Below are 15,624 nucleotides of genomic sequence, written 5' to 3' on the forward strand. Positions count from 1 at the left end.
GTGGATACAGAAAGAAAATTGTGCTGGAAAGTAGAAAAGAAAGTAAACATTTAAAAATAGATAAACAGAAAAATATGTAGAACTATAACTCAGGACGAATCTGACTGCAGGTATTTCAAAACCTGTCAACTGCTTTGAGTTACAGAGAGGAACGCGTTCCACTGAAGCAGCAGCTCAAGTTTTTCCAACAAATGGGAAGTTTTGCAGAACAATAATTTCACTCAAAGCGGGACTCTGCTTCCCCGAGGCCCAAGCAGGCACACAGGGCACCGAGCAAATACTTTCTAACACAAAACACTCAACACATCACGCAACAAGATGTTCAAGCACTCGGAGAGGCAGCAGGCACCGTTAGCATGGGGACACCCACCAGGGCAGGGGGGTTTAGTCGGGCTGTTTGCTTTCCTCTCCTTTCCCTGCTGTCGGTGGCAGTTCGTGCACGCGTGGCTGAGACGCGCTGCGAGGCAGGAGCACACGGCGCGTGCCCAATGCCCTAAGCCAGCCCTAAACCAGCCCTAAGCCAGCTCTTTTTAGGGGGAATTCAATCACTTCCACAGCACAAGTCCTAGCGGGAGCCGTGCCCGGTCCCCAGCACCCCACGTCGGGAGAGAGGTGGGGACAGGGGTCCCTGCGACGGCGCTGGGATCTTGCACCTTTCCCGCTCAACTAAGGAACCACCACCGGTGCAAATAGCCTCTAAACACGCTTTACAGAAATGCCACCACCAAACACGTCTCCCCGCTTCGCCAGCTCTCTGCTGGGGCTTTCGGGCGTTAACCCTGCGCAGCCCGGCGCGATCCCTCCCTCCCTCCCGCCGAGAGGGACGTGCAGCGTTACCGACGCCGGGGCGGCGCAGGAGGGACCCTCGCTCGGAAAGCTCAGAGATCGCTAACAGCATTTGGGTTAATTCGGGAGGCTACTCACCCGTCAGCACGAGGGGATCCCAAGGGAAACGTCCCTCCGGCGAGCGCAGGAGCCTTCGCGAGGAAGAGGCACGGGCAGATGAAACCGTCTTAAAGAAGGGGAGCGGCGCGGGCATCCTCCGCCCCAAGCCCCGCGCCGGGCAGGGCCGCACCCCGGCTTCCACCGGCTCCTCCCGGGGTGCGATGCCGACCTGTCCGCGGCTCTGCTCCGGGGGCGGGAGCGCGGCAGCGCAGGGACGGGGGCACGGCGCAGAGCGGGGGGCGCATCGCGGGGGGCCGGGGGGCCGCTGGCTCAGCCCTGCTGCCCGGAGGCTTCCCAGGGCGCGGGGACGAGCGGGGACGAGCAGCCGCCGGCAGCGGGGCTCAGCAGCGGCAGCTCCCCTGGCTCCCTGCCCGAGCCAGCGCTCGCCATGGCATCAGCCGGGACGCCGAGGCAACTCCTTCGCAAACATATCTTAAATAAAAGCCACTGCCAGCGGCTTCGTTTTAGCTGCTTTTCCGACTGCAGCGCTCCAAAGGGCTGCTGCTCCCGTTTTGGATTTAGCATCCACTGAGACGAGTCCTCGGTGCATTCTGTGTTAAATAACTAAGGTTAATTTGATTTGATGCACCACTTCATTATCATAAACAGCTCACAGTATGTCAGTCCTCTGTAATTACAGTTTCCTACAGCCGGCATCCTGTTCGTTTTCCGTCACTGATAGCGCTTCCCTATGATCACCTCGCAGCTAAGCGCTTCTGCACGAACTTCCCCAAACAGTAATTAGGTGTCATTTATTCTGAGGCTGACGGTTCCACTCATTTACAAAAACAGGGCCAAGGATATTAAATTTACTTTTCATTACAGCCACGTTTGCGTGCGATTATTTGGATGAAACGGCGTGAGGAGGGCGGACAGGGAGCAGGAGGGACGGCGGTGGCCGGGTGCTCCCGGGATCCGCCCTTCGCGCTCCGACGCTGCACGGCTGGAGGGAACCCCAGCACCAGCGGTCCCTCCGCGGAGGAGCACCACGCTGTTAGGCAGGGCTTAGCCGGCGGGACTCCCGCTGCGCGGGGACGGGCGGGCTCCAAACGCAGCTCATCCTGCGGAGAAGCGCTGCTGCCCGCGTCCGCTCTCCCGGCTGCCCGGGAAGGAGGGGCTTCGCCGCCAGCCATGTCGGGAAAGCACGAGCACGGCACAGCCGACGCGCAGAACCACCGTAAACTTCCCGCTCTCGTTTGGTGCCTCTTTGCCACCGGTCCCTTGGCCGGGGCAGGCAGGTCCTGCGGGTCTTGGGGACCGCTGGCAGCAGCATCCAGCACGCAGCCACAACTGTCCCCATGCACCGAGGTCCCTGAACCATCTCCCTCTCCGCTTGCCCCTCGGGGACACCCTCGCAGACGCGCAGCCGTGGGCCAGCCCACCCCGGACCTCAGCGCATGGCCACAGTCAGCGTCAGTCCAGCGGCAGCGCGGAAGGAGCACGACCTTCCCGAGGCGGCTCTCTCCAAACCCCGGTGGCCCTTTACAGGCCAAGCCCCTGTCCCCGTAGAGGTGACCGCAGGCACCGTCAGGGCAGGGGCGGTCAGGCGGCAGGAGCTGCACTGACACGGCTGACCACGCTGCTGCACGCCACGGAGAGACCCGCTCCCTCGGCTCCCTGGGCCAGGGAAGCCACGGGCCACCAGCCGCAGGGCCTCGAGGCTCTGCAGCCGCGCCGGCAGCGCCGGGCTCCCCACCGCCGCTCCGGCCGCTCCGCAGACGCCCTGCGGCAGCCGAGGCCACGCGACCCGGCACTTCCAGACGGCTTCCCTCCACCAGGACTTACATCTGCAGGACGACGCCAGAGAGCCAGGTCCTCACGTCCACCCACCCACCCGTGCACTCCCACCGACCTCCTGCACCGCCGCTTTGAAGGGCCCAGCACAGCTGCTGCCCATCAGCCCGCTTCCACTACTTTGCTTGGGAACAGCTGGGGCCGGGAACGGCTCACGCGGCCACGGTTTCTGGCCTGGAAACTTGAGTAGTTTCTTGCCTTACAGCATCAGCTCCTGACCCGAGCGCTCGAAAACCTCATTTCAGTGTCTACACGGCTCATCTGACGTTTCCCTTCTAGAGACGAGCATAAAGCTGTTCTTTAAACGAGCCGCCAGCGTTAGCAGGGTCCCTGCGGGGCGGCCGCCTCCGCTCCCACCGCTCCCGCGCTCCGGGCTGCCCCGGGAGCAGCGGCTCGGGCCCGGACAGGCTACGCGGGGCGGGCGGGCGGCTCGTCCAGCTCCGCGCGCAGGAGCCAAACTACCTCGAGTACTAACGACCCGGCCGTGGCGCAGGAGGGAGCGGGGCTGCCGCTTTCAATTGAACGAAACGGGTCGGCGTCGAGTCCCCGTTCTGGAGGGTGCAGTACGGGAGGAGATGCCCATAACTGATTTCGTTTGACAAATTACTCCGATCTTCGGTATCTTCCTTATCTGCAGCTACAAAACCACAACGCTGTTGGCCGGTGCAGCAGACGCACCAAAGCCGTCGGTAGGACAAATCCCTCGGCACCTCGCCGGCACAACATGAACTCACTAAGACTTAACTGCATTTCGTTAAGCTCAAATTAAGAGGGGAAGGGGAAAAAAGCATGCTCAGGCTATGGATGAGAGCTGCAGACGCCAGAGACTGTCAGACCCCCGCTGACGAGGCAGGTAACGAAGCGCAACCCCGAGCGCGGGGCCGTGCGTGGGGCAGCACAGGGCTGACCTCAGCCCTCGCTCGGGGCAGACCCGGCACCGGTCCGCGAGGAGCAACCAGCCGGTGCAGCCGTGGCACGCCGGCCCACGCCCCGAGGCAGCGGGACGGGGCAGGACGGGCGCCGGGCAGCGACTCCCCGCGCGCCCCGGCATCGCTCCGCGTCCGCCGGCGCGACGAAGGTTGCAGCGCGTTCACGGAGCGGAGCGACGCGCGGGAGATGCCGAAAGGCAGCGTCGGCGCCGGCCCCGCGCGGGAGAGCGAACAAAGAGCTCGTCTGACAAAAGCCGTTTTTAGTTATCGCTTGTTTCTGTTTTTAATTGAAATAGCCATGGACCTGAACTGATGGTATTTGCATTGACTGCTGAATTAGCAGGGTACTAGACTGTAACTATATAAAATACATATTGTTAAAAGCCACTTAAGGCTTCCTCTGGAAGGGGTTTGTGAACCTTTGAACAAGAACCCAAGGGATAGCCCTTTATTACCACTGCGACCAGGTCAATTACTCTAGAACAGAGCAAATTATTTATGAGGTGATCAGCCTATTAAAACATTAACACATCCATCACTTAGCTGCTGATCTGGCTCCTGTCTTTATTGCGCTGTGTGTTGGGCTTGGGAATTTGCTGGCATTTTATTTAGCTCAAAGCTACATTTATAATAAAAAAAAATCAGCTGTTGTTTTTGCAGAGCTGGAGTTGCAGAGGAATCCTCCTGCTTCTCAGGACTCATTCCAACCATTCTGTCATTCTGCTTTTTGCCTTTTTTGTTGTCGCTTTTTTGCATGGTCTAAACAAACACACAAATTACAGGCCTTTAATTTACAGGGATAGTTCAGAGTGCCGGAAATCAAATTTAGCTCTTACCATCAGAATCTCTATCTGCCCTTTAAGTACAAGTGCCTGCAACGGGAATGCGTGATGAACTAGCCGAGCCTCTGCTTTGAAAGTGATAAAGCATCAAATCTCGAGAATAAATGGGCTGTTGCAGCTGTGGGCACCCCGTGGTTACAATGCAGCAAGGAGAGGCAGATAGCGCGTTGCAGAAAGAGGGGGCATTTATTTCTGTCTGTCAAGACACAGGAAAGATGGAGAACATACAAGGGATAGGAATTAGTGTCTTAATCTGGTACATTTACACGCTTCACTTTTTTAAATGCCTTTTGGCTAGTCATTTTTCCTGCATCTGATATTTTATTATCACATCTTTTCTGACATTTCCAGATACTTATTAGATCAAGATGGAGAGTTCTGCTTTGTGTGCAGAGCGCTTGATAGCGGATTCAGAGACCAAACGAAGAGGACGGGTAGGGAGGGGTATGAAGGGGAGGAAGGACCGGGCCCCGCCGTCCCCTCCGCGGGCGGCAGCCGGGGCGGCCAAGGGCCGGTGCCGATAACGGCAGGAGCACGGGAAACCCCGGGCTGCTGCCGGCCGCGGCACGGGGGGAGCGCGGGGCAGGTCCGTGCCGTGCGGGATCCAACCCAAGGCAGCGTGCCCAGGCTGAGCCCAAGAAGCGGGGCCTTTCCTGGCCTGCGACCAAGCCGGGCACGGCGGCACGGCTCAGGCAGCGCCAGGCACAAGGGGCCTCAAGCCCTCCCTGCTGCTCGGGCCGCTGCTTTTCCTCATACTCTGCAGATCCACTGGCTAGGTGGAACGTGCTGCAGCTGAGAGCAGCGCCCGCTCCTCAGCAGCCAGTTCCCCGGGAGAAGGAGGGGGCTCAGCACAAGGGTCCCCCCCGAACGGCCTCCTCCTGCCCCTGACGGGCGTGCCACGGGGTGCCCCTCACGCCAGGAGCAGCTCTCAGGGCGGCCTTTGCAGCCGCATCGCTCGCTACGCACATTTACGGCATGCTCGAGGTTTTCCTGAGCCTCCGCTCCACCCAGCAAGGACGGGACGGGGTGACGGCGCTGCGGTTCCAGCACAGACGTGGCTCGAGGCAGCCGCCGGCACCATAAATCCTGCCTCACGCCGGCACGCAGCACGCACAGCGCAACCGCCCAGGCGGGGACCCGGCGCGGCCGCCCGCCAGCACCGCCCTCGCAGCCGGCCCGGCGGCGGCAGACGGAGCCAGAGCTGTGCTGCCTGCCGCGGAGCGCCGAGCAGCTGCCGGGGGCCGAGCTGGGGCCTTCCTCCTCCGCCTCGCTGCTGGCGCCCGGGGGAGACGGCCCTCGGGTTCGTGGGCTGGGCCTGCTTGAAGGAGCAGCCGGCATCGCTGCCGGACTCAGAAACGAAGCAGGAGCCAGAGCCCGAGGGCTCCGGCGGTCGCAGACTGCGGCTCAACGGCTTCCTGCCGGTACGGAGAAGGCCGGCGCAGCAGGATGCACGGCCTCGGAGATCCGGCTTCCTGCTCTGCCCAGCCACCACGCTGTGACCAGCTTCAGATGCTGCAGGTCAGGAAAGCTGTGGAGAGCTGGAGAGAGGCCAGAGCAGAGCAAAGAGACCGGTCAGAGGCTGGAGAACAGGGTGTGAGCAAAGACCAGAGGAACTGGGCTCGTTCAGTCCAGAGAAGAGGAGTGTGAGGAGAAACATGATATCCTGAGAAATGCCAGCCAGTTCCTGAACTGTGAAAACCACCTTTGGGGAACGCCGTTCCTTCCTGCTGCTCCTCTCCCAGGATCACGCCCTGCTCCCCTTTACCTCCGCTCCACCTGCTTGGTCCTGGCCACCTCTGTCCCGGCGCGCGGGGGAAAGGCGACGCGAGCAAGGATGCCTCCGACATGCCCAGGCATCACTGTGTTCAAGTCACTAGGTCCCTGTCGGGAGCTGGCACAGCCTGGAAAGCCACTGAGGTTGTCACAGTTATGGTGAAGTGAGTAGAAACTGCCCTTGTAATGCAATGCACGGATTCCTTATCAGTCGTGCTTCCCTTCCTTTCCTGCTCCCTCGACCCCCCGAGCACAGCCCAACATCCTCCCCTTCCCGCCAATCCCCTTCCGAAACGGCAGGCAGCAAAGTTTAACCTGTCTCGCCAGGACAATTCGCACCAACCCCAGAGCCCCGATCCCACGGCTGCCCTCCCCGGGGAGGCCTCGCTGAGCAAACACGCCATTTGCTGCCTGCCTGCTTAATTACTGACCATTTGTTAACAGCATTTGACAAATTAATTCTTAATTCCTCATGCTCATGGTGGAACTCAGAGAATCACAGCGTAACGTTCACGGGTGCATGTTATGACATTAAAGTTATCCAGTTCATACACTCATAGCAACAAATTCCTAAGCTGACTACAAACGCCTCCCTGAACTTGTAAGACTTTGGCAACTTTCAAACTTCAATGCTGGTCTTTTCCTTTTCTTTTTACTCTAACTAAAGTCATGCAAGGGATTCTGGCATATTGCCCTTCTGCACAAGAGAAAAAAGAAAAAGAGGTTTATTGGGGGAGACAAAATGTGAAATCATTTGCAGAGAAACACCTGCCATAAGCAGGCAGAAAGCAGTGTTTACCTGGTGGAATTAGGGTGTTTGGCGCTGGCCTGGAGTCTCGGTTTTACCCACAGCCCCGCTGCTTTCCAAGGGCAGAGATGTCTCACCGCGGAGGGGACACGCACCCCTTGGACGTGGCCTGGTTCCCGCAGCACGCGTGTTTGCGTGTTGTACCCGGGCACTGCAAGCCAGGATAAAACACTCGGCTCTAACCCTGCCTACGGCTTGGGGAGCGAGCACAAAGCAGCGGCACAGCCACCCCGCTCCTTCGTCTCCACGCCCGTCCCTGTTCCCCACCGAGGGAACGCGTGTCCCCCAGAGTGCTCGTTGCACGGCAAAAAGGGGCTGTTAGGGAGCGGCACAGGCACATCAGAGCAGCGAGGACTCTGCAAACAGTGATGATTCCCGAGGTCAAGGGCACGCAAACCTTGTGCCACGCACTCCTGTCCGGCTGGGCAGACCTCCGTCATCTTGCCGAGCACTCGTTGCATCTCTCTCCTTCCAGCACTCTCCCCTGCACAGTCTACATGCTACCCGAACTGGGACCAGATCCGCTTTGGAACCAGCTCCCCATCCCTAAAAACTGCGGAGACACAACTCGATCAGCCAGGCTTGCAAAACCCCCACTCCTCCCTCCTCTGCAGCAGCTGCGGCACCGCACGAAAGGACAAGACACCCATCGCTGCTGGGAAACGCGCGGTTTCGGGAGAAGATGAAGCGCAGGTCTCCTCCCGAGCGGCCCACGTGCTGCGAGCCTGCTCTCCGGGCACGGAGGACGGCTCTGGACAGCCCTGCGTGTCCTGCGCCCGCGCAGAGCCCGGCAAGCGCGCATCTCCTGCCAGGAGCCGGCATCGCTCCCGGGACGGCCTGGGCGCCAGAAGGGAGCAAGGTGCTGCCTTCTCAGACTCGCGGGTGGCTTGTTAGCTGCACTAACTTAATATTTAAGTTTATATTTAGCAGTTAACTTAATATTTATCTTCAGAGAGAAACACTTCCTTAGCGCCGGCACTTGGTACAAACAGAGGAGTCTTACCGTGGGCTGCAGCCCGGTTCCCAACACACTCAGCTTTTGCATTTACAACCTAGCATCAAGGAAGGACCGATCCCGACACCCCCAGCCTGCAGCTAACGAGGAAGCCGATGAGCTTTCCCTGGGCCCTGCGTCCAGACAGCTGCAGCCAAAGTGACCAGGAAAGACAGTTCCCCCAGGTAGTGTTTTGGGAGGCTCCAGAGAGCAGCACATCTGTCCCTCGCCAGGGCCAGCCATCGGCCAGCTTGGGGGGGGTGGGGGGTCCCGTTTCCAGGAGACTTCTCTTTCCCTGGCTTGCCTGTGACAGAGTCCTCTTGAAAGCAAAATGCCCTTTGCTTGCAGATATAAAATTCATCCGTTCAAAACAAAACAAAGATAGCACAGAACTCTCCTTATGTCACCCCTCTCCTGTGGCTTCAGAATGAAATGGGAAAATTAACATAGGAGAAGAAAGTACAAGAAAAGCAGCTGTCATATGGTCAAAGTAGAGGCATGAGACTGCAGAGGCAGCTGCAGCGAGGTCTGGAAGGGGGCAGAGGGCCAGGCTTGGTATCAGGCAGCGGTCAGAGAGCGCACAGGGCTGTAAGCAAGATTTTGAGGGAGGAAATGACTAACGGGCTCTAGCGAGGGGCTTTCTGATGGAACGGCTCACTAATGCGCATGAAGGAACAGCCCCCAAATGGTGACAGCAGCAGAGGTGTTAAGTGGGGTGAGAAAACCTGGATGTGAGGTCACAGGGATCAGCAAGAGCAAAGGTGTGAAAAGACTCACATCAAGATTTTGAGATGAGCAGGAAACTAGAGATGGTGATGAATGAGTGCAATACAATCCTCTTTCCCGGGGCAAGGAGGCCGCTGACTGCCATGTTACAGCTTCCCTGGGGTTCAGAGAGCAAAGATTTAAGGGAATTACAATTGTCAGCTACAAGGCTGGAACACTGAATTTGTGGAAGAGAGGGAAGATGCTCTCAAGGAATATATAAGTGACATCAGTGACATATGGGAAGCTAAGAGATGTGAGGAACAGCCTCCCAGTGCCAGAAGAAAATGTAATTTAAGAGAGAAGTTAAAGGGCTGGGAGAAGAATGTGGTTGGCTGAAGTAACTGAAGTCTAATCTGCAAATCCAGTGACTCATGGAGTTCAGAGGCAGATGCATGGGACAAAAAGTTGAGGGAGAATGATGCTGTTGTGACTCATGAAACAAGCCTTTTAGGAAGCTGTCATCAGCCTGTGCCGTCCTTACCCCAACCCTCCTCCAAGCTAAGCATCTTCCCTGGAAGAAGACAGAAGACAAGGCCTCTTCTCAGGTATTCAAGGAGAGTGAGAGTCTTGGAAGGCTGCTTCACTGACCTGCTTCCAGTGCTGCAGAGATCTGCTCTTCCTTCCCAGAGAGAACAAACCCTTCAGTTAACTTCTTGGGCAGCCGGATCTGCATGGCTGGAGAATTGAGAGATGAGTAGATTACCCAGAAGGAACATCTGTAACACTGGCATCCAAAAGGGCTCTTGGGAGGTGGCTGTTTCCCCGCTTTGTGTCATGTATCTCTGCTGACTTGTGACTCTGAACTCTGTTATGTGAGCGATCTGCATGTGAACCACTTCAAGGAGAATAATAAAAGCCCCGGTAAGACGCCCAAAAGAAAAATGCCCACGAGAAGCCCTGCGACACCCTTCCACCCTGGGGAGAACTCTGTAAACACGTGCTGAGAATACAAGCAGATCACAGGGATGTACGAGAGCTGGCCCCACCAAGAGGTACCTCTTCTTTCAAACCCACCGGCAGCCCCAATGGTGGGACGAAGATGACACTGGAGATGAAGGATCAAGCAGGTGGACTGGAGACCATAAACTAGCAAGATGCCTTCTCTAAGGCTCAAGATGAGTCAACGGCCGTGTCACGTCTGTGCGCAAAACTCTGTTTGCACAAAGGAAAAGAGGAAGTCTGTGTAAACAGGGCTGGCAAAAGCGCCGCTGCTGCTCGCCGCACGGTTTCCGACGCTCGGAGATCCAGCGTCTAACTCCGGTTTGCGGCGTTGCTGCCCCGGTCGGAGGCTTCCTCGTTTGTAAGCCAGCAGAACCAGGCACCAACAGGCAGGCGGAGGCTCAAACCCAGGGGCAGGCCTGGCCTCCAGCAGCACCGCGGCTTCCCCACGAGCCCTGCTCTCCCCGCGGCGACCTGCCGCCACGAGCACGCCTGCGGCGAGCCGGCAGAGGACACGGACCGCAAACACGCTGCCGGCTTCTCGTTTCCCATCTGCAAAGCCAACAGATTGCGGGGACCGTCACTGGCGACCAGCACGGGGGACAACGCGGACGGCTGGGGCTGCCCCCTAAATCCTCCCGCGGCCGATTAGAAAAGGCGGCTGCCTTCGGCGTCAGGCCGCGGTGCTGCGGGCCCAGGCCGGGCTCCGCCGTCCGCCTGTCCGTCCGTCCGCGGCCGTTCCCCGCCTGCCCGCCCCGTTGTTACGCGACGCAGCCCGTGGAGCTGACTGGGATCGATTTTCCTCATTACTTATCTTTTTAATAGCACAAGGGAGCATTCACACGAGAAGGTTTTGATGGGAACAGAATTGCTTGCCGCTAAACTATTACAGAACCAATTAAACTGAATAAAAATACAGGGTCTGAGCAAACCGCGACAGGCAGAGCTCAGGAAATCAGCCGGTGCCCAGGGGGACTTTGCCGCACGAGGAAAAGCCGGGCCCGGGTCAGCTGTTTGTTTGTTTAACTGCTCCTTCACGGGGACAACTGGCCGAAATTCAAAAAATCTGTACCAGCAGCAGAGAAAAATCATTCTCTTGCAGCGAAGCTGTGGAAGTCACTTTGCTGCAGCCGAATTAGAGTTATCCTTGGGAGAGCGAGCGAACGCGCGGAAGGGGCAGGGCGGACGTTCGTGCCAATTAAGAAGCTTGCACAGCTCATTCCCCCAGACGGGGAATCCTGGCTGCAAACACGAGCCCTTATTCGCCCGAGCAGCCGCGCTCCGGGGAGCACAGCCCAGCGCCCCGCGCGACGCCGGCTGACCGGCAGCAGCGTTCAGCGACGCAGAGAAATCCCCTTTTTTCACAAACATCTTTAAAGATGTCTCCGAAACATATGGCTTCCTTCAGTGACACAAAGGGCTAATGATTGCCCAGGAATGTCCCAAGTATTAAATATGGGATCGCTACAGTTACAATGCCACACCAGAAAGGCAATTCATATTCGGTGTCAGCTCAAAAGAGCTTTTGTGGATAATTAGTTCAAGGACAAAAAAAATTGTTACTAATGCTTAAGACTAAGGCGGATGCTGCTCCCCGGTCCTATCTCGGGGTCTGAGCTCGGCCCATTGTCTTCCCCATATCACTAGCTGCGCCTGATTAATTTTACTTTTCTCTCCAATTTCTCTGCTGACAATAAATAGGGAACAAAGGCTTGTGCCTGAACAGGGGCAGTAATTCATCAGCACCCTTCAGAGCCCGCATGCAGCTGCCCTCTTCTCAGCATGGCTGCCAGTTGTACCAGACACTAATTCAGCCAAGCCCTCCTTTCCCATGGTCTCCACGGAGATGGCGGTGGACTTGCATCCTAATGAAGGGGCGGCTGGTGCCGCCTGAAGCCTGCGGAGCTGGGAAGTGGGTCTCTCAGGCTCCTTTTAAACTTGGACTCCGAGCGGTGTCGGGAATGGCACTCACATAATTAAAGATTCAGCCCGCTATTCTTCTCCGGGTGAATTTGCATGGCAGTTCATTATTCTGCAAATACAGCCCAGGAAAATGAGCAGCCCCACCCCTCGCCGGGATATTACTCAGGAGTGCCGAGACGCTAACTAAGCCACACTTTTATTTGGGTGCTGCCGGGATTGTTTAATGCCGAAATAAAACTCGCATTGTCTGCGAGCCGCCGCTTCGGGACCTGCAGCCCAGCGCCGCTGGAGCTGAACAATATCGGCGGCTGGCGCGGGTCTCCATCGCTCCAGCAATTCGTCTCCAGCAGCCCCTCGGATGCAAAAAGGAAGGAAAAAAGCCCCCGCAAAGCGGCTGCACGCAGGATACCTATATATATATAGCTTTATCCTAATGCCGAGGCACTAAAAGATGTGGACGTAGGGCTCCCCGACTCCCACCTGGAAGCATTCCTTTGTGGAGCGTCCCAATGTTTGCACGGATTTAGTCACCAGGACCGTGCCACGGAGCACGGAAACACACACACCCCCGCGCCCGCGAGCACACACAGCACTAAATAAATTACAATCCCCGTCCCGGAGCCTTCCAGTAAATTGTAAAGCAATGCTCCATCTGCAGCGAGGCACGCTCGCCTGCTCGCGCCTGGGCTCGACAGCAGCTCCCGCGGAGAGGGCGCCTTCGCATCCATTCCATGAGGCTGCATGCATATTTACACCCGGGCTTGCACCACGCATGCTAATGAGTTACTCCAGGAAAGCTGCGCAAATTAATTGCTCAAAGTATCTGTTAACTTACCAAACTGGGAGTCGTGATGCAAAACGAGAGGGCAGGATTTTGCAGCGCGCTTCTGTGGCACGTTGCTGCCCGAGTCTGGCAGGGAGCTTCCTGCACCTGCGGGATCGCTCGAGACTACAGGTAGGGACTGAACTGTGAAAGGGCAGGTGAAGGAAGGAGAGAGACCTGCTTATATTTTTGTATTTAAATTTTTTTTTTTGAGCTCGCGTAGCATTTAGGGTCACATGCTGCCTTTAGCATCAGTCTGTGCTGTCACGTGACCAAGGTCAGGAGTCACGTGACGAGGGACCTGACGAAGTGCCACTAAGACCCATTTAGAATCAGCCCTAAAAAACTTAGTTGTAAAAATTTAATTTATAACAGGTTAATGAAATAATTAATTTTTGAAGTGGGCTTCTAACCTTTAGAACCAAATAATTTCGGGGGGGGGGAACAGGGGAGGGGGAGAAAGATGGGAACGAAATGCCAAGATTTCGATGAATATTTAATACACCCTCCGCGCTCCTCATAAGCTCCGGCACCTTGGAGCCGTGCCAGCGCCATTTGAATACCGTCCTTTGTTAATAACTAAATTGACGCCTCTGTTGCTGTTCGGTGTTTGCAGCTCTATCAAGCTGTAACCTGTCACAGCGAATACGGGGGGAAGCGTAACCCGGCGGAGCGCACACCCCTTCCCGGCCGCGCCGCGCGGCTCGCACAAAGCGCCGGCTCGTCCCGCGGCCACGCCGCCCCAGAGACCCCCTGCCTTCTGCCTGCTTGTTTTTCCTACCGGAGTTAGCCGCAGGGAGCCGGGTTTTGCCTCTGCCATTTTAAACGCGGAATTTTGCATCACCTGAAATTTCCCTAGTTTAAAGCAGGAAGTAACGAGGCACGTAAATTTCTGTGATTCCCCGAATAAAAATCTCTTCCTTGCCCCCCGCAGATTTTGAACCACCTGAGGACGGCACCGCCGGGCCCCCGCAGGGGTGGCAGGGCTGCGGGTCGAGCGATCCGCAGTCACGGCCCCAATCACGGCCCCTGCGGCGCAGGCGGTGGCAGGACGCAGGGACCACGACCACCCCATCCCGGGGCGTCGCGTCCTGGTGACAGGTGACGCGGTGCTCGATGAAACGACCGGTTACAGAAACATACATACCCCCATGCGGCATCGACGGCTGGAAATTAAACATGTGGTTTTGCGCGCACACCAACATACAAATCACATAAATAAATGATAAATAATAACATCATCCCTGTGAAAATCAAGCAGCACATCAGAAATGAAATCTGGGCTCTGCAGAGATTTAGATCCCGGCCAATTTACACAGCGCGGCGGGGTTTGAATGCAGATGGGACGAAGGGGGCCACAGCGCTGCCGCGGAGCGGCTGGGACGCGGGGTCTCTGATAGCCATCTTTACTTCTCAATTAGTTTAACTAATTGGGCAACAGCTCCAGTGTAATTTGCTTGATTCTCCTAAACCGTTAATTATTCTGCATTCAGGACAAATATACTTTGCAGGTTGCTGCACAGCAAGGCCGTGCCGGCAGCTTCATTTGCATTCCTGGCACACGGACAGCCGCTTGAAATAGGTGTCTGCGAGGCTGTGCGGAGGCTTTAATGAGACGCAGCGGAGGAAACAGTTGATTGGCCACACGCAGCAGAAAAAGGGGAAAAAACAAAACCAATTTTCGTTTTGCATTAAATCGGCTGCCTGCATCGCAGGGAAACGTTGGATCCCGCGCGGGGATGCCGGGGCCGTGCAGCTCCGCGGGGCTCAGGGGCGCCGGGGAGGTCCCGCGCCGCGCAGGTGGCCAGGCCACCGCGTCCCCTCACGCCGGGGGAGAGAAGGGGTGAGGAAAGCAGGCGTCACGCCATCAGGACGGCACGCTTAATTTTCGTAATAGGCGCGTGCTCATTTTTGTTAGCTAGTTCTGCGTGTGCCACTGGTGTAACGAGGGCTCGTGATGTTTCCCGAGACCATCCGAAGGGCGTCGGGCCGGTGCGGGAGGGGACAGCCCTGCTGCCCTGGCGAGGGAGATCGCCGAGGAGGAGCTGGGCGGCCGTGCCAGGGAAGGAGCAACAGGGCAGCGAGCGCCGTGCGGTCCCGAAAGGGAGACGGGGCTGCAGGAGGGAAGGGAAGTGATGGAGCCGCCCGGGAGCCGGCACCCGCAGCTCCCCGGTGCAAGCACACCCGGGAAGGGCTGGCAGCACCGTCCGCGGGAGCGAGCCGGCCGGCGGCACCGCGGCCCATGCGAGCCGGACCCCGCGCCGGGCAGCCAAGGGGTGAAACACCCGGGTCGGACGCCGTGCCGTTCCCGGAGCTGGGGCAGCATCCCGAGGCCGTGCCCATGCTTCCCCCGTGCAGCGCGCACGGCTCCCTCCTCCCCGTCCAGCTGCGCCGTCACCGTGCAGGGCCGGGGCCGGGTGCCCTGGGCAGAGGAGGGTTGTACGTAGCACCCCGCACACCAGCGCTCCACTTTCCTCCTCCAGACACACAACCATCAGCGGGTTCTGGAACACAGTTATCCCGGCGTGCGCTGGCTTCTTGGGGTCTGCTTTGCACAGGAATCGGTACAAAAGCCGGCCTCCGGCTTCGCACGGCGAGGCTGGGGCTCCTATCCGCCTGCGGTCCTCCCAGACCAGCCTGCTTTCTGCCTTCCACGGGACTCACAACCAGAGCAGGGCCTGCACAGGCAGCCGGCAGCGTTCATCCCCGCCTCGGTGAAGTCTGCTCCCGCGTACGTCCGCTTGCTGCGGCACGCACGCTCTTTCGCTTGCATGCAGACTGCTCCCCATAGCAACATCTTGTTCTCACAACTGGCTCCAGTCACTCGTAAAAACTAAACACATAAATAAAACTCAGCTGATCGCCGACACAGCCAGTCGCACGCCCACCCCGCTCCTCGAACCGCTTCCCTTTCCCCAGCTCAATTAGTGCTGACGACGCGCTGGTAACCTCTGCCTGCGCACAGCTCAGCCTGCAAACCAACCTCGTCTCAGAGCGAAGCAGGTGGGAAGACTGCGGGAGAGGAAGGCCCGCGGTCCTGGGAACCACGACGCAGGGAAAGGCACGGCGCGGCGGCACCCCGCGAT

The 15,624-nt window shown here is 57.8% G+C and overlaps 1 protein-coding gene across 2 annotated transcripts in view; it reads right to left on the reverse strand.

The window, feature by feature from the left end:
• The window catches only part of TNRC6A (trinucleotide repeat containing adaptor 6A), a 96,523-nt gene extending 83,887 nt beyond the window's left edge, over positions 1–12,636 (reverse strand). For both annotated transcript variants that reach the window (XM_064520002.1, XM_064520001.1), the window contains exon 1: positions 12,551–12,636. The gene's annotated coding sequence lies outside the window, so the exon portion shown is untranslated. The remainder of the gene's footprint in view (positions 1–12,550) is intronic.
• Between the last annotated feature and the right edge of the window lie 2,988 nt (positions 12,637–15,624).

This window comes from Dromaius novaehollandiae, chromosome 14 (genome assembly GCF_036370855.1).
Source record: "Dromaius novaehollandiae isolate bDroNov1 chromosome 14, bDroNov1.hap1, whole genome shotgun sequence".
Classification (NCBI taxonomy): Eukaryota; Metazoa; Chordata; class Aves; order Casuariiformes; family Dromaiidae; genus Dromaius; species Dromaius novaehollandiae.